This window comes from Pyxicephalus adspersus, chromosome 3, assembly GCF_032062135.1.
Source record: "Pyxicephalus adspersus chromosome 3, UCB_Pads_2.0, whole genome shotgun sequence".
In the NCBI taxonomy this organism is placed as follows: domain Eukaryota; kingdom Metazoa; phylum Chordata; class Amphibia; order Anura; family Pyxicephalidae; genus Pyxicephalus; species Pyxicephalus adspersus.
In genome coordinates, this window is record NC_092860.1 from 28735784 (window position 1) to 28750797 (window position 15014).

The window sequence follows — 15014 nt, forward strand, 5'->3', positions numbered from 1 at the left end:
GCGCTCTCCCCCTTCCCTTTCATTAGGATCGGTTGTCGTCCATCGTCCGTGGATCCGGCAGGACGGTCGTTCGGACGATGGACGACACCGACTGTACACACGGCAGATTTTCGCCCAATATTTGGCCGATGCTGATTATCGGGCGATAAAAATCTGCCGTGTGCTTTAGTCTTGTAACTGTACTGTAAGGAAAGACTAAATAGAATGATGGATCAAGTGACAAGGGGTATTAACAAGATAATATATACGATATATTATATACGATGATATATACGATATATATAACAATAGGCAACCTTTTGTCAGTAGGAATCATGATGTGCACAGGAATTGATCTGCAAGCTGATGATATGTTTCTGGGTTTACTGAACTTACCTGTACTCTGGCTTTGATTTTAGGGCTTGGTTTACCAAACAATGTCCACATAAATGAGAGTTGATAAGTCTGATAATACATTCAAGGGCTCATGAAACAGGAATGCATCATTAGGTGTTTTTGTATATTATCCAGCAGCAGGCCAACTGTTAATGGCTATCACATGATAATGGAGAATGCAATTGATCAGTTTTTGAAAATTCTGTTTGAATAATTGGATTAACATTCTGAGAAAACATTTCTTACAATTTATTAATGGGTAGTTTATTATATATGATATTATATATATATATATATTATATGGAGAAAGACATTTTTGTGGATTTGCATCATAAATTAATTCCCCATCCAGTAGCTCTGACTTTGGTTTAAAAGGATCAGTTTGCTTCAATGTTTTATATCATTTATAAAGGTAAGGATTAGTACCTTATGATTTCAATGTCTTTGGTGTATGTATTGATTTCCTCAGATGATATGTATATTTTATCTGCCTTAGCTACTTTTTTACGAGTCCACTAAGATCCAAGAAAAATCATTAAAAATGTTGAGCAAGATAGGACATCAAGTCCAAAAAACATTTGTGCAAATAGTTATATAATATTTATGCGAAATATCTCCAGACGATAATCATGTAATTATATTTTAATAATAAAAAAAATAAAAATAATTTTATATATAAAATAAAAAATAAATAAAAATAAAAATTAAAAAAATTATTAAAATAAAAAAATAAAATAAATAAAAATAAATATTAAATATATCCTTTTAACCTTTATACTGTAAGCATCTAGTGGATGTTCAAAGGTATTCCTTCTCTTTCCAGAAGTTCTTCAGTGCAATATGATGAATACAACAGACTATGTGCTTACTTTAGTCAAGTCAGCACTGAATTATTAAACTGTGGGACATATGTAAGTGCACATCTTTTAGAAAAGAAGATTGATAATTATAATGTCCTTGTTACCCTTGTTACAAATTGTACTTACTTTGCTTATCCTTATTAAAAGGCTCCTGAACAAGTGGCATGGTCCAAGAAACACATTGTGAGTATAAATAGGAGAACAACATAGTTCTCAGCATATTTGCCTAGAAGATTTATCTGTTTAGTGGGGTAATTACTTGTAATATTTGTTGTATTGCCTTTATAATACTGTTTATCTTCATGACTGGTAAAGATTTTTTTGATGTTCGTCTGTATTGTATACACAACGTTTTGTATTTTTGTAGACCAAAAAGTTTGTAGGTTGATGAGTAGGTTAACCTATCATTACGCTTTTAAACAACAAACATAGCAAAATTGTTTAAGGATATTGCCTACTTGCCAAGTTCAAATTTTATGTCAGATAATTAAAGGGCTGCTTATTCTTACCTTATTGAGAAAGCATATAATGGGCAGAAGGGAGAAACTGATATATCTTAAAACATGGGGCACTGAGTGATCTGTGACCTCAAGGTTAAAGGTGAATAGGTTATATACCATCTTATGTTAAGCACAAAGAGTCCCTGTACATTGTTGGGACTCATGTGACACTAATGTGTTTGTGATAATCAGTCAGTTTTCTTCGACATTCAGGATGGTAGCAAGGTGCTAGTTTCTTTTTATGTACATTTACCTAAAAGGATGTAGTGATCTGCATTACTGGCTAACATTAAAAGCTCCTTGGTGTGACCTACCATGCAGTCTTTTATGAAGTAGGTTTCCTTAATTAACAAAGTAAGATATGTGTTCTAAATCTGCATTGTTGCTTTTTAAAAAAGCACACCACCCCAGTACCTTATTCTCCCTTTCTAACATTGTGAAGGGCATGCGGCTAAACATACAAATACCCATTAATCGCACAGCAAAGAAGAATGCTTTGTACGAGAATGCTCGTATGTTGTTCACTACCACTTTTGACCAACCCTTCCTTGTTGTCTCCATGCATTACACCCTAAACTTTTCAACAGTTCTGATTCCTTGAACACATATATGTAAAACAAGTAAACAGAAATCCCCTGTAAACTTTATTCTTAATAACAAAAGACTACCATAAATAAGCTGAGATGAATTGTTACATTCCAGTGAAACAGTGCATAATGTTAATGGTACAGGAAGAAAATAAAGCCTGGAATTTGTTAAAGCACAAATGTTGTCAAAACAATATAAATTTAAAATGTATTTATGCATCATTCTTCCTAACTTATTTTTGGACATAATCTATCCATTGATTCTATCTATTGAATCCAACTTTGTATAACTATATGTTTTTTCCGTTTAGGTATACTGGTGCCCTTCATCATTGCAAGGCTAATAGTAGAGAAATAGTATATTTTATTTCAATGAATTTTGTTTTTTTTTAAATTATTATTTAATTTAATTTAATTTTGGCTTTTAAACTTCATAAAATCTACATTTAAGCCCGGTAAATAATTGACACTATGTGGTAAATATACTAAAACAGTAAAGAATCTTCACCTAGCATAGTAAGTAACTAGCAAGCTTTGTGATATACCCAATCATGTACTGAAGTTTTTGTATTGCAAATGTTCACCAAATATGTTGTCATTGTTAAACAATAGTAATCTTCAAATTACAAAACATTACTTAGGGATCTATTTATAAAGCAGTGAATATGACATTATTAATATTACACAGTATTTATATAGTGCTGACATATGCAGCGCAGTACAAAGTCCATATCACTGTCACTCAAAGGAGCTCACAATCTAATGTTCCTAAGAGAGTCATGTGTCTTTCATAATATCTAAGGTCAATTTGGGGGGAGGCCAATAAACCTAACTTCATGATTTTGGCATGTGGGGGCAAACCGGAATACCCAGAGGAAACCCACACATACACAGGGAAAACCTGCAAACTCCATGCAGATAGAGCCCTAGGACCTAGTGCTGCAAAAGCCAAGGTGCTAACCACTGAGCCACCGTGTCACTAAAATTGTCAGTTATTCAGTACCAGCTTTGGGCTATTTAAAGGTGTTACCCCACTGCAAACTCTAGATTGGACCCCTGCACATAGAAATGTAAAAGGACCTTTACATTAAAAAAAACAAAATATTCATTAAAATATTCCTTGGTGGAGAATCAACTACACATGGACCTGGAGGACTTTCTACCAGAGAATGTTCTAGTGAAGGTCAGATTCTCCTGCTTTTTAAATAGACCCCTTAGTGATGTCCATAACTGTAACATCATAAGCTGGGTGGGTTAAAAGTAGTAAATTGCGTTTCAGTGACCCTAAATCAATTTTTCTAAAATCTACACTAATGATAAAGGATTGTTTTACCACTTAACAAATGCAGACTTAATTATTAGAGTATATGACTTGATCCTAATATAGTGACCTTCACCTCTCCAGCTGCTGTAAAACTATGTCTCCTGGGACATATGCCTCCCAAATCTTACAGAAGATGCAGTTTACAGAAAGTGGGAGAGACAAACTTCATTCATTCTAGAAAACTAACTACAGGGTTTATAATTTTTATGTATAAAAGTTAGAGCAAAGCAAGAAAAGGGTAGCAATCTATTACAACCAATCAAGTATCTAAAGCCATACTTCAGCCATATTTTTTATTAAAAATTTGGGAAAAACTTAAAATTTTGGTTGAGTTATTTTGTTGAGATTTCTATTCTAATTTAATTTTTATTACATCAGGGAAACATTGTGATGTAAAGAAGGTGACTGGAAAAGTAGTGAGACCAATACAAACCCTCCCTTTTCAAAACAAGGTTTCCTTTCCCTACTAAATGTTTTTGCTGTTGCCCCACTGGAGATCACTTTCTGCCCCTGTTACACCCTGTTGTCCAAAAAGCAAGTAAAGATAAATTTCCCCACTGGGGTCAGAAAAACCTTAAAGAACTTAAAACAGAACTAAACCTGTGACTACTCACCAATTCTGTTCTATCATAGGGTGCCACCATCTTCCCTCTTCTCTACTTCTCAAAGATGATCTTTGGCCATCTTGATTGGGATTGGGTTCCTTTTTTCCTGGCGTCGGACTGGCAATTAAGAGCAGATATTGCAGAAGGGACATTGCCTATCCCTAGATGCAATAACCTACCACCTTCCTGAGTCTCAGAAGTTCAAAGTGGCACTTTAATTCCACTTTACCCATTTCCCAATAGTTTAATCTGGATTTGGGCATCATATTTGCACTTTTATCAATTTATCAATTATCAATTATTATCAATTTCCCTTTATTTTTTAAGGAAATAATACACTTTAATGTACTATTTATAGTTGATGATTTTACATATGTTTTTTTTATGTAGATGTTATTGATAATATTTGTAATACTGTAGTCAGGAAAATTAGTCAACTTCTTTTTAATATCAGCCATTGCTTTTGATGGTTGCTGTAGCAGAGCTGGGTCTTTCACAAGGCAAGCCTAGGCAGAAGCCCATGATCCAATGATTGTCTAAGGGCCCAACAACAACCCTTCTGCTCCTAACATATACAAGGAAAATATCACAGAAGCTGTGCACCTGTCTGTCACTTCACAATAGAGAATGCATTTGTTTACAATTAATGCCTGATGGGGATGACCATGCCAGTATAAACAATGCAAACAGAGAGGCTTCTTTGTGCCTATTGCAATACTTATCAATGTCAATCAAATTGATGGAAGGTCAAAGCTGCTGCCTAGGGCCCCATTCTGCCCTAATCCATCTCTGTGCAGTAGCAAATAGTCTGTTATTCAGCTATAGTTCAGGCAAATTAGATTGTTCATTGAAAAATCACGTCAATCCCTTGTTTTAAACAATTTCAGTTTCCAATATTTCTTAAAGCACTTTGGTTGCGAGGTTACATTGTCAAAAGCAACACCTTTCGTTCCTCATTAATATAATAACAATATTAATACCAGTTACCAATACCGGTGGCTCAGTGCTTAGCACTCTGGCCTATGCATCACTGGGTCCCGGGTTTGAATCTTGGTCAGGGCACTATCTGCATGGAATATGCAGGTTCTCCTCCTGTTTGCATGGGTTTTCTCCGGGTACTCCGGTTTCCTCCCATATTCCACAAACATGCAGTTAGGTTAATTGGCTTCCCTCTAAAACTAAAATTAGACTTTAATAAAGACATATGACTATGGTAGGGACATTAGATTGTGAGCCTCTTTGAGGGACAGCTAGTGATGTGACTGTGGACTTGTGTACAGTGCTGTGTAATATGTCGGCACTATATAAATACTGCATAATAATAATAAAGTTGAAACTAAATAGTCCCATATCAAATATATATTATAAATGAATTACTGCGTAAGAGAGTTTCAATATATTTGTATGCTTATTTACCTATTACATCAACACCTGGATTCAATAAAATCTTATAAGTATAAGCTAGTACCTATGAGTCATTATAAAATGATGAGTTTACTTTAAAAATATGCTGTATTTGCCAAGAGCTAAATGACATCCTAAAATGAACATGTCTGCTACTTTACACCTGCAAAAGTCATTCCTTTCTAAGCCCTGCTTCACTACATGTTCTCAGTTATTACCTGTCATAAAAAAAACCCTCATCTATTTGCCTTTCTGAATAAGAAAGTAAGGACCTGACAAATTTATTTTCTGACCTAGCCCCTTTCCAGATGCTTTCTACCTGTTTAGCAAGAATAGTTCAATGTGTATTGAGTGCAGTTCAGTTGGAAAGGATGCAAAATGTTTACCAGGCCTAAGCCCAGAAGTCATGGAAATCAAGTCCAACTTCCTAATAACAAAGCAAAGAAATTCTAAATGCAAGCAGAGCATTCTTCCTTCTACTTGTATATTGTCATTGACTTTGGGAATCCTGTGTTAAAAGGACTATAAGAGTATATGGTTATATATATTGCACAATATACAAAACACAGTTCATTTATGAAATGTAACGATAACTGCTATTTGCAGAACTGGATCATACATTTGGAAATATTGCATATATATAAAAAAATATTTTATATTTACCCCAAACATTTTTCATAGATTTCGATTAAGTCAAGAAGGGTCAACGTCTGTAACATTTTTATTGTTGCATATGTCCTTGCTAGGGAAAAACACCTATTTTTCCTGGTGACCATTATCACTGCGAGGTAATCCACAATCTTTAGCTAGAGGTAAGGTTTTGAAAACCTTGACATGGGGATGTTTGTCTTTTTGGAGGAGTAAAAGTGAAAAATCTACACAATAAGATGAGCAAAAAATACCTTAGTTTGCCTTTGCTATTCATAACTAAAAGATAAGTTTGGGTCTTACATACTGTATAGTTTAGGCATATTTTGAAATGGAAATAAATGGAAGTTTTGAGAACCTGTAAATACTAGACATAAAAACTAATGAAACTAAATCACAGCTTGTTTTACACATATTATCAGTAAAAAGGCCAGAAGCTGCTACAGATCCAAGGTCCGAGGGTCCTAGCTCCTACTCTGATTCAAATATGCTAGTTTAATTTGTTCCTTATTGCTCCAACAAAGGTGTAATTACAGCTGATTTTTCCTGAGGCATTTGTTGGTAAAGATCCTAATGCTACAAAGTTTCAACTTTTTATTGGGTTTATTTTAATCAATCAAGACAAGAGTTTTTTTTTACTGTTACTAAAGCCCCACAACATGAATCCCAAAAGGCCACTTTATATCCATATCTCTCTTTTTGACCAGTTTCCTGAAAATGTACCAAAAGGCCTATAGTTTTTGGATTATGTAATTTGCTTGCCACCTCGTGTTTAATTTGGGCCACTCCAAGCACTCTAAATAAAGCTACATACACACTTCCAATTATTATCGTTGGAAAACGAACGACGAACGTTCATGCACGATATATATGAACGATCGTATAGCACCGATCCTGCACATAGAGTTAACGACACGATCGTTCATAGATATTGTACACACAATAGATACGATCGTTTAAGCGATAGAGGAACTATGTGCACGACAGGAAAGTGAACGGACGTTCGTTCATCACGCATGCTCTGAACATGGACGATCAACGAACGACCGTACACACGAACGATGTTCAACGATCGTCGTCCAATCCGATCCGTCGGTCCGGTCGTTCGTTTCCAGCGACTTTCCTCGTTCGTCGGCGTCGTTGGTTACTTTTTTACCAACGATTTTTTGCCCAATCGATCGTTCGTCGTTCGATTGGAACGATAAAAATTGGAAGTGTGTACGCACCTTAAGAGTAGAGCACATCTTTGAATAAAACACCACACTGGTTAATGATTACAAATCTGGAGCAAGGACTTGGAGCATCCTATCCACCAAAATAAGCTATGATGCTGTGCCAGACTGAGAGGGTATCATTGATTTTCATTTTTTACTGGTTGAACCAAATGACTCATGTCTTTTCTCAACCTAACTCTGTACCCAGAGCCCTTAAGCACAGGGTGCCAAGGACTTTCTAGCAATGAAAAGCACCCCTGCCAATCAGCAAAGATTGCTTAGTAGCTAGAAGAGACATTCAAGCTCACAGGTTTATTATTTTGTGTGAAAATAATACTTGATTAGTGTTAAGTAGATCACAGTCCACATTTTGCATCAACTGTTGGACATTTTGAATTGAGTCCAATAGTTAACTTTGCATGTCTAAATGACAAGGGTAAAAAATTATGAAAAAGATTTTAATATATAACTATTTAGCCAGTTGAGAAATTTCTGTGAGACATATGTCATGTATCTTAACACCACTCAAAGCCCAAAACAAGGGGCTTTAGTAGAATAAAGTACTGTTGTCTCAGGTACTTGGTAAGGTTAATTAAGTAATAAAAAGCTTAGTATTGGGGTCAAGGGTTAGGGAAATTAGAATAAGTCTTAAGAGAAAAAATTCTAGTCTTAGAAAGACCACCTGGAAGGAGAGTTACATCACAGCAAGCAATGAGGGACAACAGTAAGTTAAAAAAAAATAAATTTATTAATAATAAGTATGTTTTCCACTACCGTATATTGTAGGTGATTTAAAGAGAGGGAGAGGTCTGCCTTACGTGTTAGGTTGTTGGAATTCACGGTCAATTTTAGAGAAGCCATAGTTCAAAAAGAAAGGAAATTGGGGTAAGTTAGTAACAGTTCAGAGATTATGAACATTTAGGGGAACTGCTTTACTTTTTCTTGTTTTTGATGCTGAAAGCATTGACTCAAGAACTATTTATTTATTTTCCTTTACTCTGATGATGTTTTTCTTTAACTTGCAAAAGTATTCATACTTCTCATGTTTATTTAAAACTAAAATAATGTCTGAGATGGGGCTTTAAAGGTATTAATAGCTATTTGTGTAAGGCAACTTGTGTGCTAAGATAACTGGTCCATTATCCAAACAAATCACCAAAACATGTAAAACATAAACACACTGAAATGGTTAAAGAAAAACATCAGCAGAGGAAAGGCAAAATAAATAAATTAATAAATCTGACAAAGCATTTACATGGAAGTGACTTGAAATGACAGACACAGATAAATATCTTGGACAGCTGTGTGAAAATAAGGGAGGCTCTGTAATTATCTTTCTTTTTGCTCTTTATCTAACCTCTCCTGAAGATTTTAATCTCTATTTACTGACAGACATAATGATGCAAATGGAAATACTCTGTCATTAAACTCTTCTCACCTTTGATTTGAAGCAAAAACAAAAATCTTGCAGTAACATTATTTGTTAGATATACAGTGAAATGAAGAAGTAGCAGTAACTTCATTCAAAGCCTGCTATCCATTGAACTTAAATGAAAATAGTAATTATAGTACCGACTACTTAAAAAATATACCATTGTAATGTGTGTACCATAAAAGGGCTAGCCTATGAAACATGGCACAGACAAGCTGAACTAATCACAGACAGCTAAACAATAAAGTACATACCTGAAGGTTGTTTTATTTGCCAGGGAATTATACTTCTGACCATCCATTCTAGAGATTGGCACATAAGCAGCTTGGAGACCTGACTTTTCTTTATTGTAGTTAAAAAACACAACTGGGCATTATACATGTCCCTAACCTGTGATTGGACAAAAAAGTGTCATGCACAGAGAGACAGGACCCCTAGGGGGTGCTATGGCTTGCGCAGAGGTGGTGAGAGCCCTGAGAAGGGCCAAGGCGCAGAGTCAAAGCAGTAACCAGGTCTTCTCCAGACCCTCTGATGGTGAGGATGTTGCGCCGCTGGTTACTGCCTGGTTGTGGTCCCTGGGCACACCAAAGTGGGCAAAACAAGGTACCAAATTACAAAGCAGAAGGATAGTTGAGGAAAGGCGGGGTCGAGGCAGGCAGCAAGCAAGAGAGGTCAGGTCGCACGCCAGGGGTCAATTGCCAGGGATCCAGGAGACAAACACCAGTGACACGGGCCACTGCGGGTACAGGGAACACAGGAAACAAAGGAGACAGCTCAACAGAACTAGGGGCTCAGCACTAGTGGAGACTTGTTGCACAAATGCTTAGTGCAGTGTGTGAGCTAGCTAAATAGCCAGGGCTGGTCAAGAGGCTATTTTCTGATTGGCCAGCGGATTGGATGGAAGTTTTGCCTGTGACATAAAGGAGAAGATAGATGACCTCATCTCCTGCTCTGTTTTCTCTTCCTGCCAGCAAGTCCCCTGTTGGTAATTTAACAATATCATTGTGGAATAAGCTCCCTAAAAAATACTTTTTGCACATTTGATAAATTGCTTAGGGTTTTGAAAAGCTAGAAGCTTAGAATGTAACTGGGTAATACAGTTCAAAAGGATTGACACTAGGGACTGTTGATGCAGGGAACATCTGATTGCTTCATGGGATCAGGAAGGGATTTTTTCCCCCTGTGCAAGTAATTTAAACCTTGTTTTGTAAAAGATTTTTTTTTACTTACTCTGGATAAACTAAGCCATAAATGATTCTATCTGGAATCTGTAGGTTTCTAGTATGTTTATTTTGCTAGTGGATGATATTAATTGACCTATTGCTTTTTTCAATCTGACTAACTACACAACTTGCTTGATTGACATCCAATCTTGACCCTGTACAAAAGAATGCAGGTGGTTGATATCAAATCAAATTCAATATCTTACTATAGTTGGTTTTAAGTACACTTAATTGTTATTTTACATTCATTTATCATTCAAATTAAATAACAAAGACTGTAATGTTTTACAGCTTACTAGTTCTTGGGCTAGGTACATGAAATGGTTCTCGTTCTATATTCGGCTCAGGGATGATATCAGACGAGAATCTTGCGTGTGTACAGGACTTGTTGTCCATCTTCCCGAGAACCGTCCTGAGCAGGGTGCCGCTCAGTCGTTCTCCCCCTTCCCTCTCTATAGAGCAGAACGGTGCTGTATGTGCAGCTCTCATTCATGCATCATGCAGTTGTTAGTGGTTGGAAAGCATCATCAAAGATCCTTTCCAACGACAATTATTGCACATGTGTAGATAGCCTAAGAGTAGTTTTATTTTTACATGGTTATCCTATCTCTACTTGTAACTGATCACGTCACTTAAAGAGCCCAAGATGGTATCAGCTGTTAAAATTTCCAAGACAATCAATAGGAATTTCTTTGCGCTCATTAAATAAATATAACAAAATATTTTAAGTAGTATTTTTTACAGGCCAGAAAGGATCAAAGAAGAAAAATGTATTGTTAGGTTTTAAATACATTTGTAATACAGTATGTTCCTGTTAGCTGTTGGCAAGGCTACACAGTTGTCTGTGCTGCATGGATAAATGTATTGAATGTACTATAAATAAATAGGCAAAATTAATTTGACAGTGTATTACACACACACACACACACACACTAATATCTAGTATTGAGAATAAAGGTTGTGCTATTATAAAGTTTACTAAGTTGTCTGTCAATATAGTTTTGTCTGTCAACATATAATAATAATAATGTTACATATTTTTTACTATATTTTTTTGGGTTTGAGGTTTTCTGTATATAAAGTATCTGCCTCTATTATCTCTGTTCAATTTACTTTAGTACTAACAGAAATTGTATCAGAGACCATATTCAAAGAACAAAAAAACATAGCTTTATTTTACTCTATACAACAGTTATTTTTTTACTTTCTCTGGTATTTTTCTCTCACAATGTTAAAATACATTTTTATTACAAGACATAAAAATAAATAATTTAATAAAAAGCTTAGTCTTATATTTGTTTACAAAAACAAAACAGTAATAGTTAACTTTGGATATCATTGCTATCTGAAATGTTAGTCTACTTTGGGGTTACTTTGTTACATGGAAGTTTTAGTAAACAATCAAGGCACATGTGGGGTTAGTTTTATTATTTGTTGTAGTTTATGTACATATTCTGTACATGAACAGTCCGCCAGATACTACCTCAAGTCAAGAGAGGCAAGTCAGAGACAGATTATGTTTCGTAACAATAAAGGACATAGATAAGGTAATCCATTCCCAGGCTGTACTATGCCAGCGTTCTACTTGACCCTTTCTGCCTCTTGCTTATGCCACCTACCCTTCCAAGGGGACCGAATGAAACAAAACAAAACCTAAAAGAAATACAAAATAAATAGTTGAGAAGACAAAAATAAAAACAACATAAATAAAAATAATATATGAAAATAAATGTAAAAATAGCAAAAATAATGAAAAAACAAAAAAATGAATAAGCAAGCCACAGAGAGTAGAAAATTTAAAACATTAAAAACCAAAATAGACAAATTTATAGAAAATATACAAAACACAAATGTTTGATAAATTAAACACATACAAAAATCAATAAATATGTGTGATAAATAGAAATATTGAAATGCAAACAAAATAACAGAATTTGGAACAGTATCTACAACCATAAAGGATATGTGATTGACACATGACACAGCAACTGATGGGGCATAACCATGTGATCTTTGAGGATGAATTACTCCACAGCTACAGTGATCAGTGAGGATTTAATATAATGTATTTTGCACTGTTTATCACCAATATGTAAATGCTTTAAAGGCCATAATCTAGGCACAGGTGCACACTGAAGTTATTGTCTTAACCTAAACCATGAGTCAATCTTCCTCAAACTTCCTTTTAGTACATCTTCCGAACTTGTGAGTTGGGGTAAAGCTTTAAATCCTTTGGGGCTATTGATGAATATACTAAAATAAAAAGTTGTGTGCCCAGAGTTCAGCTTTAACCTTTGAAAAAAGTATGAGCTATAAAAAAATTATAGGTTTTGATAACACAATATGAATATTACACTCTTTGGGGGTCAAACATTTGATTCTTCACATGAAGATCTGTATGTATATATATATATATATATATATATATATATATATATATATATATATATATTTATACATAGCTCCTGTGCTTTGCCTTCAAATCCCTACACAGTTCATGTCCCACTTACATTTCGGACCAGGTAAAAAAAATACTCCCCCAGCTGCTCTCTCCGCTCCTCCAATGACCTACTACTGACTTCTTCACTAATAACCTCATCACACACACTGATACAAGACTTTTCTAGAGCTGCCCCAACTCCTACTTCCTGCTCATTTAAAAGAGCTCTCAAAACCCATTTTTTCAAACTTGCCTACCCATCTTCTTCTGTCTTTTGAAACCATCACTACTTCCCACCATTACATATCTCCATCCTATTGTGTGTAAATTCCCCCACCTACTAGATTGTAAGCTCTTCAAGGCAGGGTCTTCTCCTCCTGTATCACTCCGTAATATAATGGTGCTATGTAAATCCTGTTTAATAATATTATTAATAGTAAATTATCTCTCTCTCTCTCTCTATGTATATATATATATATATATATATATATATATATAGGTTTACATGTATATATGAATGAGAATTTTACACAATATTACATGTGATTCTGTGATTTCGCACATTTCACAGCTAATCCTTGTAAAATAATAATGTATATGTCAAGCTGACATAAGGTTGACTCCAAACAAGCTGAAAGCTACCAGCTGTCAAACCCTTGTGTACAAGTGAACACAAGGAAAGGTAGAATCATTTTTTGGATCCATGCCTTTCTTGGATCAATGTCCATGGTTCCACCTCTTGCCTTTAAATAACATCTGTGTTCTGCCATTTCAGTACTGTGCTCCAGTTCTAAATGCCTGGCTTGCATTATTTTTTACTTGACATGATCTCAGGATGTCTCACAATGCTGTTTTTTTTAGGTATCCTGCTTCTGATCTTGGCATCCCCCCAACCCCCAACCAGCAGTTATCTGGTGCTTATGACCGATGGCATCACACTTCAAAGTGATGGCAGCATTTAGAATGATACAGTATGCTGAATAAAATGGAATGCCGAAGTAGTCAAATAAATTACAATGAATATGCCTGATGTGTAACATTTTGTTCATGTCTGTGTGATTTTGTTCATACTATTACTGCAAGGGAAGACCTCACTGACATTGAAAATGGATTCAGCTGCCAAGATAGCTTAAGGGTATCAATGGGTAACAATGTCCTGTGATCCTGTCAGGATTGTGGAATATAAAAAAAATTCAGTACAAATGCAATGTATCACAGAAATCATTCTTTAGCTGGAGAATGGAAAATAATACTTTGTGACCATTTCAACTTAAAATGTCCCCATGATATATAAAATTACTATATAGATACCAATTCATCTGAAAAGAAAATACAATGCATAAACATTATTATTGTACAGTTATGCCTAATTTTAGGTTCTAAACAAACTAATGAAATAACTGTCCCCAAACAATATTAATACATTCTGGAAAATCATTTACTGCTCTTATCAAAAGTAGATGCAGAAACAAACATTTGGGCCTGATTTAAAAAAGCTCCCCATGGCTGGAGAGGATACACTTTTATAAGTGAAGCTGGGTGATCCAGCAAACCTGGAATAGATTTCTTCAAAGTCATTTGCTATTTTCTAGCAAATGTTTTGAATCCTGCACCAGATCTATTTCAGGTTTGCTGGATCACCCAGGGTCACTGATAAAAGTGTATCCTCTCCATCCTTGCAGAGCTTTATTAAATCTGGCCCTATAAATTAATTATTAAAGGTCCATTATCTAAAGGACCAGTGTACTGTATTCTTGTATAGGGTCAATATAGCATTTAGTAAATAGATCCCTTTTTTACTATTTTACTGGACTTTATTTATATTCTTTTCAACATTTTCCTGCAGAACAAGATGTCCAGTTACAGGAATTCAGACAAGTCTTATGAAACTGCTGGGGGTGCTTATAATAATCATCTTACATTCATTTTTTATTTCTATTCTGCAAATATAAAAGAAACTGGTGTATTCAGAGCTTTAAAAGTATTAGGTTACATTAAAACAAATACCGGTATTATGTTATCATTGTTCACACATTTCAGTGTATAGGTCATCTGTTATTTTTCCCATTAAGCTTTAATTAAAATGATACCATGAAACCATATTTTTATTAAACAGGCTGTGCTATTTTAGGTGAATTATTATTAATACATTGTGAGGTGTGTACCATAACAAGAATGTTTGTGCCTTTACATCACCTATTCTGGCTGCAATCTGATTCCATGGTATTGCATATCGCACATCATCATAGTTCTTTACATTGCCTATCTAAGTAATCTTTTTGTTGTTTTAAAGGTATTGCCAAAATAGTTCAATACTGACCGCAGTATCTTCCCAAGGCAATAAACTTTTTTTCTGAATATAGCTATTCTCTTAAAATACAGTCTTGATCTTTAACACTGGT

The 15014-nt window shown here is 35.0% G+C and overlaps 1 protein-coding gene and 1 long non-coding RNA gene across 4 annotated transcripts in view; one reads left to right on the top strand and one right to left on the bottom strand.

Moving 5' to 3' along the window:
• The window catches only part of NTRK2 (neurotrophic receptor tyrosine kinase 2), a 143744-nt gene that overhangs the window by 65782 nt on the left and 62948 nt on the right, over nt 1-15014 (bottom strand). The window lies entirely within an intron of this gene.
• On the top strand, nt 792-13610 carry LOC140325955 (uncharacterized). The gene is made up of 3 exons (XR_011919759.1): nt 792-1286; nt 1383-1418; nt 13474-13610. It is a non-coding gene; the product is annotated as an uncharacterized lncRNA (long non-coding RNA).